Genomic DNA, 13,091 nt, shown 5'->3' on the forward strand with positions numbered 1-13,091 from the left:
CCCATCACCAGTCCTTGGAAAGAGCACCGTACCTAAGTCCACACCTCCACCCTATTTCGGTAACCCAATAACCCCACCCTACCTTTTGGACATGAAGGGCAATTCAGCATGGCCAATCCGCCAATCCACCTAACCTGCACACCTTTGGACTGTGGGAGGAAACCGGAGCACCCGGAGGAAACCCACGCACACACAGGGAGGATGTGCAGACTCCGCACCGACAGTGACCCAAGCCAGAATCGAACATGGGACCCTGAAGCTGTGAGCCAACTGTGCTACCGTTTCCCCATGGGAGGAAAAATAATTGGGTACTCTAAATTTTGAGGAAAAAATGAGGAAATTAACCAGTATATAAATATATGCAAATATATTTCCATTTTAATAAAACTCCAATTTCTTCACTTACTGACCAGGAATATGTCACACCAGAGGGGTTTCCCTGTCTAGGCGAGGATAGAACATATGTAGAACATACAATGCAGAAAGAGGCCATTCGGCCCATCGAGTCGGCACTGACTCATTTAAGCCCTCACTTCCAACTTATCCCCGTAACCCAATAACCCCTCCAAACCTTTTTGGACACTAAGGGCAATTTATCATGGCCAATCCACCTAACCTGCACGTCTTGGAGTGTGGGAGGAAACCGGAGAACCCGGAGGAAACCCACGCAGACACGGGGAGAATGTGCAGACTCCGCACAGACAGTGACCCAGCGGGGAACCGAACCTGGGACCCTGGCGCTGTGAAGCCACAGTGCTAACCACTTGTGCTACCGTGCTGCCCTGTATAATGTGTCAGTTTCAGGTACTCAAGCCAATAATTAGAATAAGAGGGGAATGAGGAAAGCAATATGTATTATAGAGAGCCTAAAACACCTCCCAGATGTTCAATTTACAAATAATTACTTTACAACGCAGTGACAATTATTCCGTAGCATCTCTCAGCGTTCATCCCGCATTCACTAACCAGGCACCATCTCGCATTCACTAACCAGACAACATCCCGCATTCACTAACCAGGCAACATCCCGCATTCACTAACCAGGCAACATCCCGCATTCACTAACCAGGCAACATGCCACATTCACTAACCAGACAACATCCCGCATTCACTAACCAGACAACATCCCGCATTCACTAACCAGACAACATCCCGCATTCACTAACCAGGCAACATCCCGCATTCACTAACCAGGCAACATCCCGCATTCACTAACCAGACAACATCCCGCATTCACTAACCAGGCAACATCCCGCAATCACTAACCAGACAACATCCCACATTCACTAACCAGACAACATCCCGCATTCACTAACCAGACAACATCCCGCATTCACTAACCAGACAACATCCCGCATTCACTAACCAGGCAACATCTCGCATTCACTAACCAGATAACATCCCGCATTCACTAACCAGACAACATCCCGCATTCACTAACCAGACAACATCCCGCATTCACTAACCAGACAACATCCCGCATTCACTAACCAGACAACATCTCACATTCACTAACCAGACAACATCCCGCATTCACTAACCAGGCAACATCCCGCATTCACTAACCAGGCAACATCCCGCATTCACTAACCAGGCAACATCGCGCATTCACTAACCAGACAACATCCCGCATTTACTAACCAGGCAACATCCCGCATTCACTAACCAGGCAACATCCCGCATTCACTAACCAGGCAACATCCCGCATTCACTAACCAGGCAACATCCCGCATTCACTAACCAGACAACATGCCGCATTCACTAACCAGACAACATCCCGCATTCACTAACCAGGCAACATCCCGCATTCACTAACCAGGCAATATCCCGCATTCACTAACCAGACAACATCCCGCATTCACTAACCAGACAACATCCCGCATTCACTAACCAGGCAACATCCCGCATTCACTAACCAGGCAACATCCCGCATTCACTAACCAGGCAACATCCCGCATTCACTAACCAGACAACATCCCACATTCACTAACCAGGCAACATCCAGCATTCACTAACCAGACAACATCCCGCATTCACTAACCAGGCAACATCCCGCATTCACTAACCAGGCAACATCCCGCATTCACTAACCAGGCAACTTCCCGCATTCACTAACCAGCCAACATCCCGCATTCACTAACCAGGCAACATCCCGCATTCACTAACCAGACAACATCTCGCATTCACTAACCAGGCAACATCCCGCATTCACTAACCAGACAACATCCCGCATTCACTAACCAGACAACATCCCGCATTCACTAACCAGGCAACATCCCGCATTCACTAACCAGACAACATCCCGCATTCACTAACCAGGCAACATCGCGCATTCACTAACCAGGCAACATCCCGCATTCACTAACCAGACAACATCCCGCATTCACTAACCAGGCAACATCGCGCATTCACTAACCAGACAACATCCCGCATTCACTAACCAGACAACATCCTGCATTCACTAACCGGACAACATCCCGCATTCACTAACCAGACAACATCCCGCATTCACTAACCAGGCAACATCCCGCATTCACTAACCAGACAACATCCCGCATTCACTAACCAGGCAGCATCCCGCATTCACTAACCAGGCAACATCCCGCATTCACTAACCAGGCAACATCCCGCATTCACTAACCAGACAACATCCCGCATTCACTAACCAGGCAACATCCCGCATTCACTAACCAGACAACATCCCGCATTCACTAACCAGACAACATCCCGCATTCACTAACCAGACAACATCCCGCATTCACTAACCAGACAACATCCCGCATTCACTAACCAGACAACATCCCGCATTCACTAACCAGGCAACATCCCGCATTCACTAACCAGACAACATCCCGCATTCACTAACCAGACAACATCCCGCATTCACTAACCAGACAACATCCCGCATTCACTAACCAGACAACATCCCGCATTCACTAACCAGGCAACATCCCGCATTCACTAACCAGGCAACATCTCGCATTCACTAACCAGGCAACATCCCGCATTCACTAACCAGGCAACTTCCCGCATTCACTAACCAGACAACATCCCGCATTCACTAACCAGACAACATCCCGCATTCACTAACCAGGCAACGTCCCGCATTCACTAACCAGACAACATCCCGCATTCACTAACCAGGCAACATCCCGCATTCACTAACCAGACAACATCCCGCATTCACTAACCAGACAACATCCCGCATTCACTAACCAGGCAACATCTCGCATTCACTAACCAGACAACATCCCGCATTCACTAACCAGACAACATCCCGCATTCACTAACCAGGCAACATCCCGCATTCACTAACCAGGCAACATCCCGCATTCACTAACTAATTGAAGGGAAAATATTAACCAGGGCATCAACAACATAGGATATTGGAACAGGAGTGGGGCCATTCAGCCCACATAGCCTGCTCTGCCAGGAGAATTTGATGTTCATTCAATGATGCCATAGGATCATTGACATTTACTTAAACCACCAAGAGAAGCTGACAGCAAGCCTGGTTCAAGGAGTCATTACAGAAAAGCATCTCCACTTACACCCACATTGCGTGCTGCAATTCCTCTTCTAGTTTGCACATTCAGACCCTCAGTATCGAGTTCCAAACCACAATCTTCAGCTGAGAAGGGAGGAGGACCAGCAACAGAACTGAACTAGCATAGCTCACGCATTTACATTTATCAAGAAGCGTAACTGGAAATGTTCTGACACAGTCCGTTCAAAAGTAACACAGGAATCAAGAGTGGGGGTGGGGGGGCTCGCACGGTAGCACAGTGGTTAGCACTGCTGCCTCACAGGGTCACGGACTCTGGTTCAATTCCGGCCTCGGGTGATTGCCTGTATCGAGTTTGCACTTTCTCTGCGTGGGTTTCCTCCGAGGGGCTCTGGTTTCCTCTCATAGTCCAAAGATGTGCAGATTAGGTGGAATCACAGTGTTACAGCGATAGGATGGGGCAGCGTGCCTCGGTGGGGTGGTCGTTCAGAGGGTTGATGCCGACTCGATGGGTCGAATGGCCTACTTCTGCTCTGCAGGGACTCCATACTATTCTATGGGAGTCTGTGAGGGACAGTGAAATTCATCAAGCTTTAAGTACCTGGGGGTGGCACAGTGGCGCAGTGGTTATCACTGATGCCTCACGGTACCAAGGACTCGAGTCGATCCAGGCCCTGGGTCACTGTCCGTGTGGAGTTTGCACATTCTCCCCGTGTCTGTGTGGGTCTCACCCTGACAACCCAAAGGTGTGCAGGGTAGGTGGATTGGCCACGCTAAATTTTCCCTTAACTGGGAAAAAAAAATATCAGCAGGTAAGGACAGGGTGTCCGAGTGACTAACCAACCAAAGCTCAATTTATAGCTGAAGAAAAACAAAATGGACGAGGTGATAACACCCAACACCCTGTGCCCATTAACCTACACCCAATGGAGGAATTAGTCCCCTCAAAGAAGAAATGCGAGAAAACAAATTCGCCTGCCTGTAACTGTGAGCTGGTAAAGCTGAAAAGGGAATGAAGTTCACATTTAGATTTCAGAAGGAATATACTGAGAAGCGGAAACACAAGGCACAACAGGAAACTAATAATGGTGATCGGAGAAGGAAGTATGGTGTCATAACGATTATAGGCAGGTTGCTCAGATAGAGAAACTGATGTGTTCAATCATTAGCTTTACTGATGGATTAAATTATGGAGTTAAATCTGAAATATCTTGTGCTAATTCAGCTAAGCTACCAGCTAATTGTTAAACTCCAGTTAATAAGACCACTTAAAAGTCAAATATACCTTTGGGGCTCATTTCTCGACAGAGAATTGAAGAAAATAGAGAAGTTAGTTTGAACGTGTGTCGAACTTTGGTTTGAAAATACTGTTCCCTGTTCTGCACATCATAGCCAAAGCCATCAGGCAGGATTCTCCCATCCCACCCGCCTTTGGTGGCAGGAGGGAACACAGAATCCAGCAGGAGACAAAACGTCGGAAACCTGCTGGTGTAACATCATATCACAAATCAGCCCCCGGAGTGTGAGGAGACGCCGGGGGCTGGGCTGAGGATGGTCTGACAAGACAAGTTGGGGGGGGGGGGGAGGCAATGTGGAAGGAGGGCTGTGCAAGGATGAGGGGGGAGGGAAGGGGTGGGGGGGCAGGGTGGTGGTGGTAGGGGGGGCAGGGTGTTGGTGGTAGGGGGGCAGGGTGGTGGTGGTAGGGGGGCAGGGTGGTGGTGGTAGGGGGGCAGGGTGGTGGTGGTAGGGGGGCAGAGTGGTGCTGGTAGGGGGGGAGGGAAGGGGGGCAGGGTGGTGGTGGTGGGGGGGGCAGGGTGGTGGTGGTAGGGGGGAGGGAAGGGGGGCAGGGTGGTGGTGGTAGGGGGGGGCAGGGTGGTGGTGGTAGGGGGGAGGGAAGGGGGGCAGGGTGGTGGTGGTAGGGGGGGCAGGGTGGTGGTGGTAGGGGGGCAGGGTGGTGGTGGTAGGGGGGGAGGGAAGGGGGGGCAGGGTGGTGGTGGTAGGGAGGGCAGGGTGGTGGTGGTAGGGGGGAGGGAAGGGGGCAGGGTGGTGGTGGTAGGGGGGGCAGGGTGGTGGTGGTAGGGGGGCAGGGTGGTGGTGGTAGGGGGGGAGGGAAGGGGGGGCAGGGTGGTGGTGGTAGGGGGGGGCAGGGTGGTGGTGGTAGGGGGAGGGAAGGGGGGCAGGGTGGTGGTGGTAGGGGGGGCAGGGTGGTGGTGGTAGGTGAGGGGGGGTGGTCACAGATAAACAGGGGGGTCAAAGGGAAAGCACGTACATAAGTAGAAAGGGATGCACGCAGACTGCAGATTATGGATTAGGGAGTGTATTAGTGCGACACAAACACTAAACTGGTTGGGAATGCAGTATTTTGTGAAAGTCAACGTTGTCCATCGCCCTCTCTGGATTTGAGAACATAGTCAAGGCTCCGATTTAAGTTCAGAGGCTGGAAGGCAGGAAATCCATAGAAACCCGACAGTGCAGAAGGAGGCCATTCAGCCCCTTGAGTCTGCACTGACCCTCTGAAAGAGCACCCTACCTAGGCCTACTCACCTGTAACCCCAACAAACCTGCCCATCTTCGGACACTAAGGGGCAATTTAGCACGGACAATCCATCTAACCTGCATATTTTTGGACTGTGGGAGGAAACCGGAACACTCAGAGGAAACCCATGCGGACACTGGTAGAATGTGCAGACTCCACACTGTCACCCGTGGCCGGAATCGAACCCGGGACCCTGGCGCAGCAGTGCTAACCATTGTGTCACCGTGCCGACCCAAAGTCAGAGATTGCAGACATTCTGCTGTAAAGTGGGAAGGAGTCACAGATGACAAACAGTCCAGGGTCTATGTGGAACTCAGCCAGAGAAAGGAAGAGTGAGCATGTAGCAGGGACAGTCATTGGAAGCATGGTGTAGCCCAGATGTATAGAGGGGCAAGGACTGTGTGCTTCAAAGAAACAATGCAGTTTGGTCAGCGGGGCTACAGTCAATGTGCCTCGGTGTGGCAGACTGTGCTCGGCAGCAGAGGGAGACGGCGATGGACACAGGGAAAACTGCAGCCTCCAGATGGGGAACACAGAAAGTAGAAGTGTGTGAAGCTCTCATGGGTGGGTAGGAGGGGAGGGGGGAGGGGAGAGGGGGGGGGAGAGCAGGGATTGAGAGTGGAACCCCTGTAAGTGATGGTACACAGAGCACCGGAGTGGGTACAGGTCTACGTGAGGCTGGTGGGGAGAGTGCCAATGTCCACCATCATTATGACAGAATCCAATATTACTGGGGGAGGCTACAACAGGTGGCATCTCTACCTGTACATTGTGAGGTAAGTTGGAGGTTTGGGGACTGTGAGGGAGGGACAGTCCAACCCCGTACTGTAATACAGGGGCAGCACCACCATCCCGACACTCAGCTAAAATGGCATTTTCCAAAAGATCGGTTCTGCCTGCGAGTTTCTGGAAGACCACAAAGCTGGAATCTGGGCTCCTCCTTGCAACACAGACTCACTTGTTGGTGCCGCTACAGTGGACAGGGTCCAGGTCAATTACACAAGACTCAGATCTCAGAGCACTCGAATTAAGCCCACGCCTCCACCCTACCCCCGGAACCCTACCTAACCTTTCTGCACACTAAGGGGCAATTTAGCATGGCCAATCCACCTAACCTGCACATCTTTGGACTGTGGGAGGAAACCGGAGCACCCGGAGGAAACCCACACAGACACGGGGAGAACGTGCAAACCCTACACAGCCAGTCACTCGAGGCCAGAATTGAACCCAGGTCCCTGGAGCTGTGAAGCAGCAGTGCTAACCACTGTACCACCGTGCCGCCCCAATGTTTCCACTTGAAGGGGAAGTCCAAAACGAGGGGCGAGAAATACAAAATAGTGATCCAATAGGGGGTTCAGGAGAAATGCCTTTATTCAGAGAGAGAGGTTAGAATGCGGATCTGACTGCTGCAATGGAGCAGTTGAGGTGATAAAATAGATACATTTGAAGGGGGCTTGACACACATGAAAGAGGAAGGATGTACAGTTTGGCTGGGAGGAAGTAATGTGGAAGGAACCCCAGCTGCAGCATGAATGTTGGGTTAGACATATTGGTCCCAAGTACCTGTGTTGTGCTTTTCTATCGACCTGATAAGGGCATTCATCTAAGGGGACTGTCTCTATACAGTTGAGGTTGCTTCACTTCTCTCTGCTTCAGGTTTTGTGGGACAGATATCTGGAGTATAATACAACTGGAATGTAGCTGGGTGACGCGGTGATAGTATTTGTGATTAAATGTCAGACAGAGAACATAAAGGCTTCAGCTATGAGGAATGATCAAAAAAAAATCAAGAGATGTTCGTGCTTCTGAGAGGCGTAGAGATTGCTTTTTTTTATCAGAAACTGCACAAATACAAAGAGATCCACTCATGCAGTTTCTTTGAAACATTCACTGGCCAGAAGCGTTTCGTGAAAAATGAAGCAACTCAACACCTGACTCACAGAATCCTGACGTCAGTTAGTTGGGGTGAGAAACATGGAACAGGTTTGTGTACTTGGGAGCTTGACAAAGCTAAGACATGTTCCAGTCGGTATTTTGCGGCAGTTCCTCCTGAATATTCTGACTCCTGATATTATGCAGGAGCACATTGCGCGAAACAAAACGTCATAAAGAAAGTGTGAAAATAAAAATTTGTGTCAGCTGGAGAATAAAAAACTTGGCCAATTCTGGATTTTTATGAGTATGCCCGATTTTCATCGCTCCACTGTTGGTGACCATAGCTTCAGCTGTCTGGGCCCTAAGCTCTGGAATCTCGCCCTCAAAATCTCTCTCTCTCCGCCTTAGCTATCTGCCATTGTGACCAATCTTTCAGCCACCTGCCCTGATATCTCCTCCTGTGGCCAAATTCCCATTACTGTAGTGACATTCTTGCAAAGTGCCTTGAGATACTTTATGAGGTTAAAGGTGCGTTATAAATGCAAGCTGTCAAAGGTCATTGAGTGGTAATGAAGCAGATAAAAAGAAATAGTGATTGTACTATACTTTAGATTTATTATGTGTAATATGTTATTTGCCCCGGGAGACAGTGTGCAAAGTGTAAATTTCCCTAAATGTTCTACTTTCTCAGCTCTCTGCCGGAAAGCATTCTGACCCACAGCAATGTAATCTCCACCACAGGTAGCATAAGGAGGCCGGCTCCAATATCCACCCCTCGTCCCTCCCCCAACCATCCGATGGAATGCAGATCGGAATCCCATGCTGCTGACTCGTCTGATCAATGATGCACTATCAATTAGCACAAAGACGGGAGTAGTGGAATAATCGAGGCTTTATTGAGCAAAGATGTGCCTCCTGTAGCTGGAATCAGAATGGCTACAGCACTGGCGAGCACACACATTTATACACCGCCTACTGGGCGGAGCCAGCAGGCAGGGATTTACCCATGTACCTCTAGGATATATGTCTTACCGTAATACATATAATACTGCTAGTGATGACTACCACAATCAACATGTACTTTTTAGATGCATATTGGATCCGGACCTATGGATAATGATGGCGGAGGCTCCAATTTTCTCTCCATCGCATGACTGACCAGGAATCTCTCCCACTGCTCCCACCTGAGCACCACTGGTGGGTGTTGGAAAGATTCACAGATTGATCGTCAACCTGTTTGGCCACGTTATAAACACATCTTCCTTGGCCATCAAATCCTGGAGTGGGACTTGAACCATTTGGGTTCAGAGGCAGGGTCACTACCCACCGCATCATGAGACCGCCTTGACCCTATATCATAGCATCATGAAGCACAGAATGAGGCCATCATGCCTTTGCCAGATCCTTAGTAGACACAGCCAATTGGTCCCACGCCCCTATTGTTATTCCATGTCCTTTGGATGTTTTCCCTTCGAGTATCTATCCAACTTTATTTTGAAAATTAAGACCAAATCTACACCTGCCCTCAGCCTTTTCAAACAGTGCAGTCCCAATCGGTGCAACTTCAATTTTTTAATTTCCCTAAGTGACTTTTGTTTCTTCTCCCAATCACCTTGAATCCATATCCTCGGCTTACTGACACTGCTGTCACTGGAAATGGTTTTGCTTCTTTGTAAATACATGCAGGGGTGAACATAATGCATGTTTTTATTTATAAATAGAGGCATAGAGAACAAGAGGACACACGGTTCTTTAATGAGTAAGTGGTGTCAATATCAGGAAGTATGATGGTTCCTTATTGCTGTTGTAATCTGGTGAGTCACGACTGAGCATGGCGCCTGTTTGTTGCCAGTTTTGGCACAGCGTCAACATTTTCTGATTTGGAACTAAATCACTGTTCCTTTACTGTCGCTGGGTTAAAATAATGGGATTCCCTTGCTCACAACACTGTGGGCGGTACCGTGGCACAGTGGTTAGCACTGCTGCCTCACAGCTCCAGGGGCCTGGGTTCAATTCTGGCCTCGAGTGACTGCTTGTATGGAGTTTGCACTTTCTCCCCGTGTCTGCGTGGGTTTCCTCCGGGTGCTCCGGTTTCCTTCCATAGTTCAAAGATGTGCAGGTTAGGTGGATTGGTCATGATTAATTGCCCCCTAAGTGTCCAAAAGGTTAAGTTATGTGGGGTTACTGGGTTAAGGGGATAGGGTAGGGGCCCGATCCTAGGTAGGGTACCCTTTTCAGAGGGTCGGTACAGACCCGATGGGCCGAAAGGCCTCCTTCTGCGCTTTAATGATTTTATGCATCCAAACCACGACAGTTCAGGAAGGCAGCCTTGCATCACTACCTTCTCAAGGGCAATTAGAGTTTGGACAATAAATGCTGGCCTTGCCTTCATGCTCACATCCCACGGATGAATATATAAAAAAACTTGTGTTGCAGTCTGAAGGATGACACTGTTTTGCCCTTTCTCGAATGATACGTTAAACTGAGGCCCACTCTGACAATGTGAAAGATCCCGGGGCATTACTTATATCTCAGCCAACATTGCTAGAACAGATTATCTGCCCATTTATCCCTGTTGTCTAGGGGATACATGCTGTGTCCAAATCAATCACTGTAATTCCGTCTATTATAGTGCTTACCTCTTTAATGTCAATTACTACAAAGCACTTTAAAATGTACTGACTTCATGAAAGGTGTTCTATAAATGCAAATTTGTTATTCTTCTTGCTTTTTATCCAAGAACACTGTGTGCTTAGCACTGACCAATCAGAAAGCTAGTAAAAAGCCTTCTATAATTCATTCTAACAGTGATGGATTTATTTAATTGTATTTACCTGAGCCATGGGGGGTCAAAGGTTGTGGACTCAAGTGTCACACCAGAAAGAGTAGTCAGTTTTGAGAATGCTGCATTCTCAAGGAGGAGATGGTAAAGATCCCGTGACACTATTCAAGGGTGACTAGCGAGACCTCCTGTCCAACCGCTTTCTTTAATATTCTGACGTTGGCCGAATTCCTCATTCGCGGCTGGGATTTTCCGGGGCCCCTGAGAGTGAATGTAGTTTGGGCCGTAACGCCTAATTTTCCATTCTCACTCGCCACGGGTCCCACAACGGAGGCCGGTTACTGGAGACTCCCGCAAGTTGTTTCCACTGCTTGGGGAATCTCAAACTAGTGGTTGTCAGCTTGGAATAAAGTGCCGGTCATTTAGGACTGAGATGATGAGAAGTTTCTTCGCTTAAAGGGTTGTGAACCTTTGGAATTCTCTATCCCAGAGAGATATGGAGTCGTTGGGCATTCAGTTGTTGAGCATATCCAAGGCTGAGATCAATAGATCTTTGGACATTTACGGGAATCCAGGGATAGGCACAGTGACACAGTGGTTAGCACTGCTGCCTCATAGTGCCGGGGACCATGGTTCAATTCCGGTCGTGTGGAGTTCGTATGTTCTCCCCGTGTCTGTGTGGGTTTCCTTCGGGTGCTCCAGTTTCGTCCCACAGTCCAAAGATGTGGAGGTTGGGTGAATTGGTTGTGCTAAATTGCCCCTTAGTGTCCAAAGATGTGTAAGTCAGGTGGGGCTATGGGGATAAGGCAGGGGAGTGGGCCTTGGGAGGGTGGTGCAGACTCAATGAGATTCTATGGATATGGAGATGGGACAGGGGAGTGAATTTGATTCAGAAGATGTGTCATGATCTCATTGAATGGGGGAGTGTGCTCGAGGAGTTGAATGGCCATCTCGAGCTTCTATATCTGTCCTCAACGAACAACTGAATTTTTCAATAATAAAATGACTAATCAGGACAAGATGGGTGAGGCCACCTGAGAATCATTAACGATTTGGGTTACTTGTGATATGTGTTCTTATCCAGTTTACTGTAAACTCTCACTTCTGAAAATAGAAACTGGGTGTGTCCATTGTTTGGTAAATGGCTTCTTGCTCCACACGTGAATTTTTTGAAACAGAACTGCCACAACTATGATATACTTCGCACAGGAGACTCAAGTGGGGTAATTCCTTCCAGACACAATTACTCACCTGTCACTTAAGCATGTCCGTTTGTTCCTTTTGCTGTACCTAAACCACAGCATGTTTCAACCCGTATACGGTGGACAAATGACGACAAGTCTGTTTCATTGAATAATTCACTATTTATTTACTATCACACAATTGTTAATGTTAATTCATCACACACACATACAACATAAGTTAAACTACAAAGCAAGTTCGCACAAGACCTTAACTTAACTTCAAGTGACTGTCAAGCGCCGGCAAATGGCCTTTATTTGGGACCCGCAGTCATGCAGTTCATTGTTGGTCTTCTTCACCCTTGGCTCTGATCTGCCTTCTGCTGGTGATGTGGATGGTCTTCCTCTTCGGCCGCTGAAGGCTAACTGTGATTGGTTGCTGCTGTACAGAGAGAGATCAAGGGGCTGCGCAGCGCCTTTTATCCTTGGGAATTTCACACCCTTTTGGGCGATCCCAGGTGAGCTACCAATCAATCGATCAGGGCTTTATCACCCTGATTGATTAAGTCCAATCAAGACCTGCCGCCTTGATAGTGGGGCGTGCCCTTACCAACCATGTCCATTGGTGTCCAAGGCACATAGGCCTTTCCAAATAAGGAAAACAGACGCTGTTGAGTCTGTTACTTTAGAATCAATTTGCATTTAAGCCCTGGGATGGCCATTTTCCTGTGTTACGTTTGAAAGTCTGGGGCCTGCAGATTTTTGTTTATTTGGAGCTGCAGTCTGCTTGTCCTCGAACTTGGCCACTTTTCCCAGCGTCCCTCGCCACACGTTGGACGTGAAAGATTCCATTGGGAAAATGCAGCCCAGTCTTCCCAGCTGTAGGTCAAGCCACAAAACCAAATCATGTGGTGATTGAGTCACCCGCCCTACTGGCTGCGTGCTAACTGGCTACTCAATTTGCCTACCTAAAGGTGCAAGAACAATTGATTGGCTGCTGAATACTCTGGAATGTCCTAAGGAAGCAAAGGGCACTACATGAATGTAATTTCTTACTCCATTTAAATTAAACTTTGACAGCAGTATGATAATAGAGCTCAAGTTCAAACTGTGAAGAGACTCATTAGAATTGGTGCCTGGAATATACATTCATATTAAACATGATTGACACATGGAGTAGAATTTCAGTTTCTAGAAGCAGCACTGATTCCT

The sequence above is a fragment of the Scyliorhinus canicula genome, chromosome 19 (genome assembly GCF_902713615.1).
Source record: "Scyliorhinus canicula chromosome 19, sScyCan1.1, whole genome shotgun sequence".
Lineage (NCBI taxonomy): Eukaryota > Metazoa > Chordata > Chondrichthyes > Carcharhiniformes > Scyliorhinidae > Scyliorhinus > Scyliorhinus canicula.